Source organism: Papaver somniferum, chromosome 8, assembly GCF_003573695.1.
Source record: "Papaver somniferum cultivar HN1 chromosome 8, ASM357369v1, whole genome shotgun sequence".
Lineage (NCBI taxonomy): Eukaryota > Viridiplantae > Streptophyta > Magnoliopsida > Ranunculales > Papaveraceae > Papaver > Papaver somniferum.
This window is the reverse complement of record NC_039365.1, coordinates 148,846,339-148,862,224: the sequence shown is the minus strand read 5'-3', so window position 1 is coordinate 148,862,224 and position 15,886 is coordinate 148,846,339.

Below are 15,886 nucleotides of genomic sequence, written 5' to 3'. Positions count from 1 at the left end.
AGTCATGCGACAACGTCTCATAGATAGAAGGATGGATATAACTTGAGAAATAGGTGGTTCCGTCTTCACTTACCTTTTGTTAAAGAAATTTTCTAAAAGCTTTGGTTGATTTTCGCCTTCAAACGGTAGAACGCCGTGATGTCCGATTCTCAATTACACTCTTCTACCCTAATCTGATACTTAACTAATTGTAGACTAGAAATCAAGATATAGTTTTGATCAACTAAATTTGACAACAAGCTTGATATAGAAACACTTGTGAGTTCAACCGAGCAATGTTCTAACAGGAACAAGTTTGTTTCTTTGAAATTTCCTTATTTGTCTCACTGCGCTTGAGTATTGCAACACCTTCGAGAATCCGATGCAAAGATTTTTATAGATCGCAAATTCTTTTACTCTCAAGTCTTGAGAAATAATCCTTGGAATAATGTTCATTTTCCCTGCAGTAATGGCAAGACTCTTTACCGTGATGGATAAATGGAAAGGAATTTCCATGTGTACACGATTATTTTTCGGTTGTTTATTGCACTGTTTCACAGTTTGACTGAAAAGACAAGGGTACCCAAATATACCTCAATCTAAAACTTTTATACCTATAAGTCCTTTCTCTGAAAGTGATTGTCTATGGACTGAGTCGAGACAATACAACTAATCGATTCACACTTCGTGTGATCGTCTATGGATACGAGATCGAGACAATACGACAACAAAATAACTTGTGTGATTGACTATCGATACAAGATCGAGACAATACAACAACGAAGTATGTTTACTTAATAAAAGGTTCGGACTTAACCAAACACAATAGGATTGCTATCAAGTAAATAGGAATTAACGTTTATGTATTTTACTTCTAATTATAATAAGACAATTATAATTGAGGAAATAAAAAAGTAAAAGACACATTGAGATTTTGTTAACAAGGAAACCGCAAATGCAGAAAAAATCCGGGACCTTGTCCAGAATTGAATACTTTCAGGATTAAGCCGCTATACAAAATCTAAACCAACTTCGTATAGTTGAGACCAAGCAACTAAACCTATAATTCACCTAGTTCCATCTGTATCCCTGCGCCTCCAACTTGTAATAAGTCATGCACTTGGAACAATTCATTTGGTTCATATTCCAAACAGTAAAGGAATAACAAATCTGTTCGGTAACAACTCTTTTCAACCAAGTGACATGAGTTTGACAAAAGTATCTTCCATTTATCCCAATAAACTCCTTTGTCGATTCCTTAGATCTATCCAATAACAATTACCAAAGTAATTGTCAAGATTTTGCAATCAATAATTTAAATCACAAAGAATTGTATTGATGCCTATCTACTCAACTAATCAATCAAATCTATCACAAAGATAAACCGATTATAGTTGGATTATTTTCCAGCCGAAACAAGTATTGTGCACACCAAAGATTATGAACCCAAATCAAAAATCTTCTTCGTCTTCAAATCTTCTTAGATCTTCAATAAGCACCTGCCCACAATCAACTTGAATCTCTTGTGATCAATCACACACAAAACGGAGTCTGTTAACAATGGATTATCAAAAGACGTCTTTAGATCTACAAACAGTCTAAAGATCCCCGTCGAAACTTCGATCTAGTTTGAGTGAATCTTATATCAGTAGAGAAGATTCTCAAGCATAAACAAACTAGGTGCAATCAAAGTTCAACCACCGTTAATCAATCAAATCAATCGAAAACTAATAATAAACTGCAATTATCTAGTTTCCAACCAACGGTACTAATAGAGCTTCTTAATCCCAAAGAAATCTTTAAACTGAGCGTCCATAAGAGATTTCGCATAATTAGGGTACTTTCATCTTCGAATAGGCGGCTCCACCAGTAACAACACAACTAGGTAGTTTTGTTGGCTCTGAGGATTAGTTTTCTTGAAATGCAAACTTCAATATTTATAGACCAAGGAATTTTGGACACCAAGGAATTTCCAAAACCGAATATTCTCAAAGATATGCAATAAATCCAAAATCGGTTTTCATAATTCCTAGAAATGCTCTGTCCAATTAATGACCGAAATCTCAGTAGAAAATCTCCAACTAGTAAATGCACATTACTAATTTTTATTTTCTAAAGATGTGCATTTTAATTGCTAGAAATTAAAAGCACATAAAAACTAAAAACCTTAATTAAAAGATTCTCAATTTATTTCGATTCGAGATTCTAGGAATATCTTTGAACGATAAAAGATAAGAGTTACTTCACATGTTCAAAGTATGTCGACATCTTTACTTTTTAAATCCTTTTTCATATTTACAATCTTGGAACCGATTTGCCACACTTCAAAACAAGTTTATAATTGGTTCATCTGACTTCCAAGAACTATGTGATTGATTATCCTATCAAATCACCATTAATGGGTTTCACGATTCTACCTCAACATAAAGTTTCGGTTCTACCTCCAAGTAGGTACTAGGATCGGTTACACTAGTTACCATAAAATGTCTAAATAAGTACTAGGATCGGTTACCACTTCTTATGGTAAAACTTGTGATCGGTTGACCAAGTTATAGGATCGGTTACACCAACTTACTAAAACTTGTTAAACCTCTTACAAGGATCGATTACACTCTTTCTTGCGATCGGTCATACCTCTTACTAGGATCGGTTACCCAATGTCTAATATTCAGTCATACCAAATTCAAGATATCAATCTTACCATCTTAGGTGATTACTTAAGATCGGTTTCACTAATAAAAGTCATACCAATACAAAAGTCAGGCCTTGTGAATAGTTTTACCAAGATACATAAACTAGTTATGAGTGGTTATACTAAACACACATATTGGTAATTCAAAATATTTGCAATGAATAACAATACCAATAAGCCTAGCGATTTCCCTTTCGATTCACAAAACAAGTTTATGAATTTACTTCCTTTAAACGAATGTAAAACATTTTTTCCTAGGAAGAAATCTTCACCCATACCCATACATAATCACAATAGCATTCATACGATTATGTCGATGTCTTATATACGAAGTTCAAAAAAAGACGTTATACTTCGTATTGTAATTCCTTAATACTATGTCTAACTAGAGTATAATCATTCACAGCTTTGCAGTTATGCTTTCAATATGCATGACTTGAAAGATACGTTAGGGAATGAAACATTTCAAGTCAAATATTATTAACCTCAAGTGGAAGGATGATCTCGTCGTTGTAGCTCCTTACTTCTTCACATTCTTCAAGTCTTCACGTAATACTTGTAATGTCTCATATCCTAATACTTTCAAGCTAACCTATACGAAGTTGACTCTAGTAAATAATCAAGCGACTCTTTAAATGAGTTTTGGTTCACTAAAATATGACAACCAAACTTGACATACCAACGCTTGGTGGGTTCAACCGAGCTATGCTCTAACAAACTCCCCCTTTGTCAATTTTAGAGACAAAACTCTTACATCATATGGATAAACAAATTACAAGAATTCATTACACATACACTTGATTCCCAAATTCAACAGCACAATAACTTGTATACATTCAATTCATAAATGTCGTTGTTGACATTAAAATAACAAAGTTAATACTCCCCCTAAAGGTAAGATAGGTAGATTTTTAATCCACACGTCTTTGTTATTTCCATCATCATATGATATGTTACTCCCCCTTAGTCTATGCTTTACTCTTTCGTTAGATATAACGTTTAAGCACCATTGTCCTTTCCTTAGTGATACCAAATCAATACAAATCAATATCAATATCATTTGTTTACTCCATATATTTGTCCCTCTTTTTGTCACAAAATGACAAAGGTACGAGCAAATAAAAGACAAACCGAAAGGATCTTACAAATCTTACAAGAGACTTGCAACCTATAAGAGTTAAGCACGAGGGTTCCACAAACCATTTTTGATAACCAATATCAAAACCGAAACTACAAAGTAATTTTGTTTTGATATGTTACCAAGGAAACAATTGCCCGAAAAAAATTTCTCTAATAGTTTAGCAAACCAAAACTCGACTAAGAACCTTAGTTCCCTTTCTAAACCGATTGTACAAATACAATCGCTTGTTCGATAAGACTAAAATAAAGATCAGAATTAACTCAATTTTTCTCATCAGGCTCTAGTTATTCTCATCAATAACTTAGACCTTTCACTTTTAAACAAGACAAGTACTAGGTTAATTAACTAGCATTTCTTGTTAAGGCATTCGATTAGACTTGAATAACCGAAACCTCCACTTTGATAAGTCTAACTAAGATCAGAATTAACTTAGTTTCTCTTATCCGAAATCGAATTGGACTAAACAATTCATCCAGAAAACCTTTATTTTGTTAAGCAATAAACAATTCATACAAACCAAATAAATCAACTTGCATAATTGTTTACCTCAACCGGAAGCAATTGAAACAACATAGACATTAAAGTACCGGAATTGCACCGAAATTTAGTGTAGCGCCCCCTAAGCTAGCTAACTAATCCAAGATATTAACTAAATAAAGACGTACTAAGAATCTAAATCATTTACTTAAACATTTAATTAAGAAATCGGCAACAAAACTTAACCAAAACTAGCCCCGCTCAGAAATATATGTATACAAGAACTCATCTCAAATGATACATATACAATAGTCATTTGGTTTACAAAACAAAATATACAACATAATAAACATAGCAGAAGTTAACTAATTAACAGAGTCAAATCCTCGAAGCTTTCGCTGCGCAACTCTGATTTGTCTCTGAAACTGAAAGTGGGAATGGGTGAGCACGTCATCCCTAAAAGGGGTGCCCAGCAGGAATAACATTTAACTTTAAAGAAATCATGAGCAAGATTTGGAAAACAATTCATGTTTTCCCAGACATCAAAGTGACTAACTCACTGGAAATGCACAAACATGTATATGGACAAACTCCTTCTTCAAATAATATATATTAGTGATGCCGGGTTTTTCCACACCTGCATAGCTATATTGATGCCGGGTTGTTCCACACCTAATAAGCATAAAAGCTGAATTCATGTAGATATAAATGAAGGAGCGTATCCTATATACCACACGTGGAAATTCTCATTTCCCATAACAATTCATAATGATGACAAACATTACAAGCCCTTTCCATTTCATGGAAAGATTCAAAGAGTCAACAGAACAATCATAACACAAATTAAACAATGCATGAAAAGCACGAACAGACAAAGCATGAGTTTGTTAAACATAAACTTTTGTAAAATAAACAAGTAATGGTTTCAAAAGAGTTAAAAGTATTCCCACCTATTTTGATGACAAGCCACGCCTACCTCAAGATCCACGATCCACTGGTTCATCCGTTGAATCGATCATTGTTAAAAGACTAATTGTTAATCACACAAGCACTCTAAGAATTTATCCAAAAAGGATCACGCAAGGCTAATACAAGTCCATCTAATGGTTCTAAGCCCATTTATGATTCTACACCTTTTCAATATTTATCTTTAACACATCTAAAGGTACATTAATTCAATTAGATTGTTTGTATAGATTATTATCTAAGTCTTATGAATATCTACAACTTTGTAGAAGGAATAAAAGATCAATTCGTACCATAGAGGGTCCAAAATATCAAACTAAGTAAACTAACTCCAAGCCCAATTCCACTAAACTCAACCCATTAGTCTAAGGTCTAGTCCACTTAGTCAACTAACGGTCACTAACGGTCAAAGTGACAGTCAAGGGTCAGCTAACAGTCAACGTCCATAGCCAAGTCAAGGTCCTGGTCAAATGGTCAAAGGAACCAACTCAGTCAAGGTTCGCTGAGTCAAATCGATTCAACTCAGTTAGGTCACCTAAGTCAGATCAGTCAGACATCTAACTGATGGAAAATCTCAAGGCATGAGCCATTACTCAGGCCAACATAACTGCAATATCGTTTCTCACTAATCTAATTCAAGCCTGCATCTTAGTTCCACTTCGACATACTCTTCTTTACATAGCTACTCAAATTCTATATCTACAACATCCTTATAACACATTCATTCAAAACAATGATTCATAACTCATTTACAAAACTAAACTCAGTTTACCTGCAATTGCAGATACAAGCTTCCACTGAAAGGATTCAACTCAACTCTTCCCTGCAACTGACAATTCCATTCCCAATTTCTTATTTCATAAACACTCCACTCTCAACAGCAATATCCACCATCTCAATAAGTTGCAACTGTAACTTTATTAAGCAGCTTTTCCATTCCATCATACTACCACATACACAGTTTCATTCCATACCAATTCAAGTCACAACTTCATAAATTATCACATAAACTCAATAGTGAACAAATCTACTAAATTGATAAGAGAACAATTACGTTTGATTTATCTGGCTCAGGAAATTGGGATAAAATCCTCTTTATCACATAATTTAGCTAACTATCTCCTCAACCCTTGTTAACAGCATCAGTTCTCAATTAATCATAACCCTTTCGATTCGAACTAATTCCAGAAATCTCCATTAAAACAGAATCAAACCCTAACTACCAGAATCAAGCTATTCTGCAACCTTAAATCTTAATTCACATCAAACCCACCTCCAATTAACCTTCTAAACTCTCAATTTCATCTTCCCAATATTTTCTGAATTCTTCTTACGAACCCTAGTTCTAATTTGATGAAGAACAGAAACCTTAACTCTTTGATTCTCCACTAAGTACTGAAATCAGATGACAATTCTCATTCCTTACTCTCAACTAATAAAACCCATCCTCAATCATTCTTTTAAACCTTCAATTTCAACTTTTCAGACTTTTCTTACAAACCCTAACTTCTTCAATTCTTCATTAGAACAACCATACAACACCGATTCACGACCAACCCCTTTGTTATTATCCATAATCAATTCACTATACCTCTTCAATTCAATAAAACTTCTCAAATACACTGGAACCCTAAGTTGATTCTCTCTGTTATACCATCTCAAACAGAAATCCCTAACTCTCCTTCTTCTGAACTAACCAGAACATCATACCACCATCGAATAAACAACTTCATCAGTCATTTCTCTCAAATAAGTTCTCAGAGTTGCTAGAGGCGATGAAACAGAGGAAGAGAAAAAGAAGAGAAAAAAGAAGAAGAATGAAGAATAAGAAAGAAAGAAAGAGAAACGAGTTTATCTGCTCAGCTTAATTAGATAAGACCAACTAAAATGATCAAGGAACCCATCACTTGCCAGGTCAATCCACTGTGAAAAGACTTTTTTGCCCTTCCTAAATATTTGATGATATCTTCTTCATCTGGTTTCCAAATTACACACTCAAGTACTCCATCTTGCATAACTTTTCGAGATCTATCCAATGATACTAGTTTTGTATATAGATCGTTGTTAGATTAATTTCTATTAACTAACATTCGTTTTAAATTAATCGAGTTATTATCGGCTAATACGTCTCTTGACTAGTCTAATGGCGTTGACGAGCTTGCGGTTCCTTACATTTTCCCTACCTTATAAATTTTCGTCCTCGAAAATCAAACCATCCTTCTAGTCTTCAAAAACTCCCCACCTTATAGAATAATTCCATCTCTTGTCTAAGCACAACCAACATAAAAAAAAAGCACAAACCTATATGGCTTTATACAACTAAAATTTGTGGATCTAAGTTCAAAATACTAATTTCCATTTCAATAAGTTACTGGTTCTAATACGAGATAAAATACTCTATAATAAAGTTTCTAAGTAAAATTTGGGATCTATCAGTCCACTAATAGAAGCAAGTCCTCCTAATATGAATAGTAATCCATGCTTGTAGTTGACCTGTCCAGGTTAGCAAGACCCGAAGATGGTTTCCTACGAACAAAGAGAACACAAACACACCAGAATTTCAAACCTCACTATTCCCCAGTGCTGGATTATCTAAATATCATTCATTTAACACTAATTAATCTCTAGACTTCTGTTGAAATTTCTAAACTATAATATAATTGGTTTCAACCTGCAATTTTTACTTCATTAAAGACACAAACAACCAAACAAACAAAGCAACCAATCAATCAAATAAATCTTTTAATTATTGATAGCTTTTAATGATTAAGATTTATCTCAGAACCCAACCTTGTTCTAAACAAATCTAGTTCACTAACTGGCACTAGGTAGTCCTATTATCACCCATATAAGATCTAACAGTGAGATCTGATACCAACATTGTAGCGCCCCATAAACTAGCAGCTGATTAATCCAAGAGATTAACTAAATAAAGAGGCACTAAGAATCTAAATCATTTACTTAAACATTCAATTAAGAAATTGGCTACAAAACTTAGCCAAAACTAGCCCCGCTCAGAAATATATATATACAAGAACTCCTCTCAAATGATACATATACAATAGTCATTTAGTTTACAAAACAGAATATACAACATAATAAACATAGCAGAAGTTAACTAATTAACGGAGTTAAATCCTCGAAGCTTTCGATGCGCAACTCTGATCTGTCTCTGAAACTGAAAGTGGGAATGGGTGAGCACATAATCCCTAAAAGGGGTGCCCAACAGGAATAACATTTAACTTTAAAGAAATCATGAGCAAGATTTGGAAAACAATTCATGTTTTCCCAAACATCAAAGTGACTAAGTCACTGGAAATGCACAAACATGTATATGGACAAACTCCTTCTTCAAATAATATATATTAGTGATGCCGGGTTTTTCTACACCTTCATAGCTATATTGATGTCGGGTTGTTCCACACCTAATAAGCATAAAAGCTGAATTCATGTAGATATAAATGAAGGAGCGTATCTTATATACCACACGTGGAAATTCTCATTTCCCATAACAATTCATAATGACGATAAACATTACAAGCCCTTTCCAATTCATGGAAATATTCAAAGAATCAACAGAACAATCATAACACAAATTAAATAATGCATGAAAAGCACGAACAGGCAAAGCATGAATTTTTTAAACATAAACTTTTGTAAAATAAACAAAAAATGGTTTCAAAAGAGTTAAATGTATTCTCACCTATTTTGATGACAAGCCACTCCTACCTCGAGATCCACGATCCACTGGTTCATCCGTTGAATCGATCGTTGTTAAAAGACTAACTGTTCATTACACAAGCACTCTAAGAATTTATCCCAAAAGGATCATGCAAGGCTCATACAAGTCCATCTAATGGTTCTAATCCCATTTAAGGTTCTACACCTTTTCAATATTTATATTTAACACATCTAAAGGTACACTAATTCAATTAGATTGTTTGTATAGATCATTATCTAAGTCTTATGAATATCTACAACTTTGTAGAAGGAATCAAAGGTCAATTCGGACCATAGAGGGTACAAAATATCAAACTAAGTAAACTAACTCCAATCCCAAGTCCACTAAACTCAGCCCATTAGTCTAAGGTCTAGTCCACTTAGTCAACTAATGGTCACTAACGGTCAAAGTGAAAGTCAAGGGTCGGCTAACAGTCAACGTCCATAGCCAAGTCAAGGTCCTGGTCAAATGGTCAAAGGAACCAACTCAGTCAAGGTTCACTGAGTCAAATCGATTCAACTCAGTTAGGTCACCTAAGTCAGATCAGTCAGACATCTAACTGATGGAAAATCTCAAGGCATGAGCCATTGCTCAGGCCAACACAACTGCAATATCGTTTCTCACTAATGCGTGTCGTAACCACAACAAATTAATAAATATTTTTCTCACTAATTAATAAGTAATATAGTGATAGTAAGGATCGTTCCCACGAGGAGCAAGAGGTTTTAGTTGTCTTATAATGTCACAAAAAAAGAGGGTTTTAGATTTTATAAAGTAAAAGAATAAACAAAGCAATTATAAAGATGTTGAAACCAATAAGAGAGATTAGATCAAGGAATCCTTCTTCGTTGCAAAACAATGATTCAAGTTATTTTCTTTTCCACTTTTTATTAGTCACAGATTATCACCAACCGTAGGTAAATCAGCTAGCTCAGTGCTAAATTCCTAAATCCCTAGTATCACCGGATACGGAAGTTCTCGACTACCGGATTCTATTCACCAAACCACCTGGTAGTAGCTCACTCAAGATGTAATTTAGTTAAACACATTAAGATTTATGAATTTATTAGGTGGATATTAGTAGTTAGACTCTTAGCTCAAGGTCTACTTGCTAACGTTGTTTCCACACACAATTGCTCAACGGAATCCCTCTGAAAGGTCTCGTGTTTCCTACTTATGTAAAGATTCAAGAAACGATTACTTATCCCCTAACTTTCACTAGATATAGATCAATTTAGTATGCATCCTAAACAACCTATCAATCAACCATGAATGTATAAACATTCCTATTAGTAAAAACAAATGATAATCATGTGAAAACTTCAAAGTAGATTTAAAACAAAACTCAAAACATGTCAAGAACTAGGAATTCATCCTCAATCAATAAAATTAGCTACTCATGCTAAGGAGTTCACACAAAGAACAAAGAAAAGAGAAGTGTTGTGTGTGTAAAAGGTGTGTAAGTGTAAAAGGTTATGTAGAGAACTTCTCTATTTATAGGCTTCAATTTCCTATCAATCTTCTTAGGAATAGAATCCTCATTCCATAATAACACCACTTTCCCAATTTGAGCCTAATTCCAATTTCAAGTCGTTCTCAAATCTTCCATTTTCTCTTTCCAAATCCAAGCCCAATTCTTCAAACCCATGAGCCTAGATGAGTCTAGAAAATTCTTCATTAATTTAGTCGCCTATGAAATGACAATATTGCCCATTTCGCACAAATTGGGTGATTTCTTCTTCTTTTCCTCCGTGCGACTCCAAATACCTAATAACTCAAAAACATGCGTAAAATACATAATTTACAAGAAAAATAGCAGAGAAAGCATAAACAATAGATAATAAATAGGATGTATTCTACACCCTATCACATTCCCCCACACTTAGACTTTGCTAGTCTTCGAGCAAATCAAACTAAAACTTACAACTTCAAAGCTTTCCAGCGTCCCAAGCATCCAAAGAGATATGAATACATAGAGTTTATGCATGCTAGTAATAAGAAGTTAGAAATACTAAAGAACATATTCTCATTCTTAAATGTTGAGTGAGAAATAACCACACCATATTGAGAGAACGCATGTTTGAGAGCGATCAATAAGCATTTCGCCTCGACTTCTGCCTCACCAAAAAGGGTTTTATGAAATTTCACTCAAAGGACGTACTTTTATGATTCTCACATGTGTGCAGGTTGGAATGAAGAGAGAAATCCTGCAATACGTTGAATGGTGGGAAGGACAACTTCCGAAATATTTTAAAAACCCACATCTTTTAACATTTTGAAAAACCATTTTTCTGATGATCTCTAAGAAAGGAAATCAACCATTATTATCGAGGATGAGATTACTTACTCACATTCACATCCGATTGCAAATTATGATTACACCACTCTCACGGCATCCAATATAAACGTCTTCCACTCCTTGTCTTCATATTCTTGGTCTTCGTCTTCAGCTTCAACTATTGATGATAAATGCTCGAACTTCGTAATTCCTTGACAATTTGTAACTTTCTTCCTCAAAATCCTTGTCGCTTGAAACTTCCTTATAGATTTTCCTTCCCCACGGCTTATTAAATAAATAAAAACAAAAATTTCTCTTGCTATCATATATATATATATATATATATATATATATATTTAGAGAGATAAAATACAAAACAAACCATGGCCTTGGGAAAAGTACTTTACCGCTTGATTCTTCACAACTTGTATCGTTTCGAAATCATAAACTTCAATAATTCTCACCTTTTTCTTTTCTTTGCTCTTATAAATAAGTCTTCAACTTGGATATAAAATAACGCTCCTTATATGTAAGTCTTCAACATGTATATATATATAAATCCGCTCATTATATGTTACTTTACTTGGATATGAAATTTACTCTTTTCTTGTTCCGTTGCTTGTAAAACTTGAACGTTTTCAACTTTCCTTGTAGATTTTGATGTCGCTCCCTTTTTGATGATGATGATGTTTCTATGGATCCGTTGTTGTTGAGAGAGAGAATGGTGCTAACTGCAAATCGAACTACAAGAAGGAGGCTTTCATCTATAGACGTCACCCTCATGATTGACAAAATTAGCACTCAAGAGATCAAATAGTAGTGCTTCTATTGGTGGGAGGTTGGGTAGCTCACCATTCTACCCGGAATTAACGTACGGTGACACACACTCAAAAGAAAGCTCTTTAGTTATTTATAAAATAAAATCTGGCCGGTGCCTCGCGTGATATAAATAGGGTAGTCTCCACTAATGATTGATCAGCAACTCTAATAATGCATGTATCCCTGCTCCTAATATGCATCACCGGCATGATTGAATCCATTATTTAACACTCTAACAAGCAAGAAATCCGAACGTAGTTCCCTAACACTTCCAAGTTCAGTTATGTCGGTCAGAATTCTCTATGTAAACATACCTAGAAGTATGCTAGTGACTCTAAAATCTCTACAAGTTGGAGGTTTTATGCAAAAAAAAAATTTAAATAAATGCTTAACCACTCCACCACACTTAAACCTTACATTTTCCTCAATGTAATTGAATCGTCCAAGTAAAGTAAAGGTGGGAAATCCTAACTAGATATGGAACAAGAAAAAATAAATAAACAAAACAAAAAACAAAAGGATAAGAAATACAAAACCTATGGGTTGCCTCCCATTAAGCGCTTGTTTTAAAGTCGACGGCCCGACTTGGCTTCTTGTAAGATTCACTCCCCATATACTAACAATCTAAAAATTTGGGGATCCACCCACTGTACCTGTTTTGCAAATAATAACTCCATAAAAATGTTAGCACAAGAAAACAATAGTGAAATTATCGCTCGATAGAAACTTCCCCCACACTTATTCTTGTCCACACTCGGAAGTGTATAAAGAACATAGAATTTGGGAACTTCCATGTATTCCTCTTGGCAAATCTGCATAGTGTTAGCATCAAGTGTTTCCAATGGTGGATATCTAGAAACAAAATTATCCAAAAATACTTTCGAAGCACATACATTCAAACCAATAAGAGGTAAAGGAGAAGAATTAATATGCAAAGAGTTAGACAAACCTTGCACAATCTCTGGTATTACGGAATCCTCTTCATCCTTAAAAAATTCAAGTGAATTACTTACCTCTTGTATATCATGGTCCGCTATCAAACCTTGCAACCATTCTTCGTCGTTTTCTTCCTTAACCAAAGTCTTGGCATCATTAAAATCATTGGCAGATTCAATTGGGTCTTCCACAAAATCAATGAATTTGGTTTCTTCCTCTAGCATCATCTCTTCAACATTCTCATCATCGGAATCGGGCCATTCACTAAAATGATTTTCATCGGTATAAATTGTAAGATCTTGTGAGGGTGTTACACCGTTTATAACAATAGGTAAGTCACACCCAATCTCCTCCTTTTGAATAGGTGAAGGATCGTTATTATGATCCGGAGTTGGAATAACTTCCTCATTGTTGCAACGCTCATACACTACCCCGGACTCATTTCTTTCCCTAAGGAATTTTTTTAAAAGCACTAATTGCATCTTCCTCAAGCTCTACCTTTTGAATAGGTAATTGATCATTATTAAGATTAAGGCTCGAGTAAGCTACACTAGCGTCATCAAAAGTCTCCAAAGGTTGGCCTTTTTAACACAATCATCTTCACTTTCAGACTCACCATAATAAGAATCTTCATCGGTTTCATAACCTTTATCCAGACGTCGTTTAAGTTCCATATGAATGGTCTTACTAATTTCTGCGACAAGCTCTTCCGAAGTTCCAACATCTTCCAACTTGTATAATTTTTGTGCAAGTTTCTTGACGTTCACACGCTTACCACCGTTGGCTACAATAGGTTCTCTTTCCCAGGACTCTTCCCTTTGAATGGGTGAATGATCATAACTACGATCCAGAGTCGGATAAGAAAAAGTGTTGCAGAAATTGGTTTGTGTGACGTTCTTTTTATCACGGTCAAGTTGGTCTAGTATTTGTCGCATATCTTGCAATTCTTTCATAATCTGCATACAACTCGAATGAAGCCAATTAGAAGTAGACTTATCCCACCTTGGTGCTTGACTTACATACCTACTACAAGGTTGTTGATATGTATGAGAATATCCATAAATTTTTGTAGGAAATTGATCATAGCCAAAAGATTGGTTTTGATTGTATCCTAAAGATGGTTGGAAGTTTCCATAATGTTGAGGTTGAAAACCGTATTGATTGTTGTAATATGCTTGCTCTTTTCCACCATACATGGAAAACTGGTACCTGAAATAAAAAATCTAGAAAAAAAAGTTAAAAACAAAAAATAAAAACAACTAAAGCTGCTCCGCTGCTCCCCGGCAGCGGCCCCAAAATTTGATGCGTGCCGTAACCACAAAAAATTAATTAATATTTTTCTCACTAATTAACAAGTAATACAGTGATAGTAAGGATCGTTCCCACGAGGAGCAAGAGGTTTTAGATTATATAAAGTAAAAGAATAAACAAAGCAATTATAAAGATGTTGAAACCAATAAGAGAGATTAGATCAAGGAATCCTTCTTCTTTGAAAAACAATGATTCAAGTTATTTTCTTTTCCACTTTTTATTAGTCACAGATTATCACCAACCGTAGGTAAAGCAGCTAGCTCAGTGCTAAACCCCTAAATCCCTAGTATCACCGGATACGGAAGTTCTCGACTACCAGATTCTATTCACCAAACCACCTAGTAGTAGCTCACTCAAGATGTAATTTAGTTAAACACATTAATATTTATGAATTTATTAGGTGGATATTAGTAGTTAGACTCTTAGCTCAAGGTCTACTTGCTAACGTTGTTTCCACACACAATTGCTCCACGGAATCCCTCCGCAAGGTATCGTGTTTGCTACTTATGTAAAGAGTCAAGAAACGATTACTTATCCCCTAACTTTCACTAGATATAGATCAATTAACAAATCAATTTAGTATGCATCCTAAACAACCTATCAATCAACCATGAATGTATAAACATTCCTATTAGTAAAAACAAACGATAATCATGTGAAAACTTCAAAGTATATTTAAGACAAAACTCAAAACATGTCAAGAACTAGGAATTCATCCTCAATCAATAAAATTAGCTACTCATGCTAAGGAGTTCACACAAAGAATAAAGAAAAGAGAAGTGTTGTGTGTGTAAAAGGTGTGTAAGTGTAAAAAGTTATGTAGAGAACTTCTCTATTTATAGGCTTCAATTTCCTATCAATCCTCTTAGGAATAGAATCCTCATTCCATAATAACACCACTTTCCCTATTTGAGCCTAATTCCAATTTTAAGTCTTTCTCAAATCTTCCATTTTCTCTTTCCAAATCCAAGCCCAATTCTTCAAACCCATGAGTCTAGATGAGTCTAGAAAATTCTTCATTAATTGAGTCGCCTATGAAATGACAATATTGCCCATTTCGCACAAATTGAGTGATTTCTTCTTCTTTTCCTCCGTGCGACTCCAAATACCTAATAACTCAAAAACATGCGTAAAATACATAATTTACAAGAAAAATAGCAGAGAAAGCATAAACAATAGATAATAAATAGGATGTATTCTACACCCTATCACTCACTAATTTAATTCAAGCCTGCATCTTAGTTCAACTTCGACATACTCTTCTTTACATAGCTACTCAAATTCTATATCTACAACATCCTTATAACACATTCATTCAAAACATTGATTCATAACTCATTTACAAAACTAAACTCAGTTTACCTGCAATTGCAGATACAAGCTTCCACTGAAAGGATTCAACTCAACTCTTCTCTGCAACTGACAATTCCATTCCCAATTCCTTATTACATAAACATTCCACTCTCAACAGCAATATCCACCATCTCAATAAGTTGCAACTGTAACTTTATTAAGCAGACTCTCCATTCCATCATACTACCACATACACAGTTCCATGCCATACCC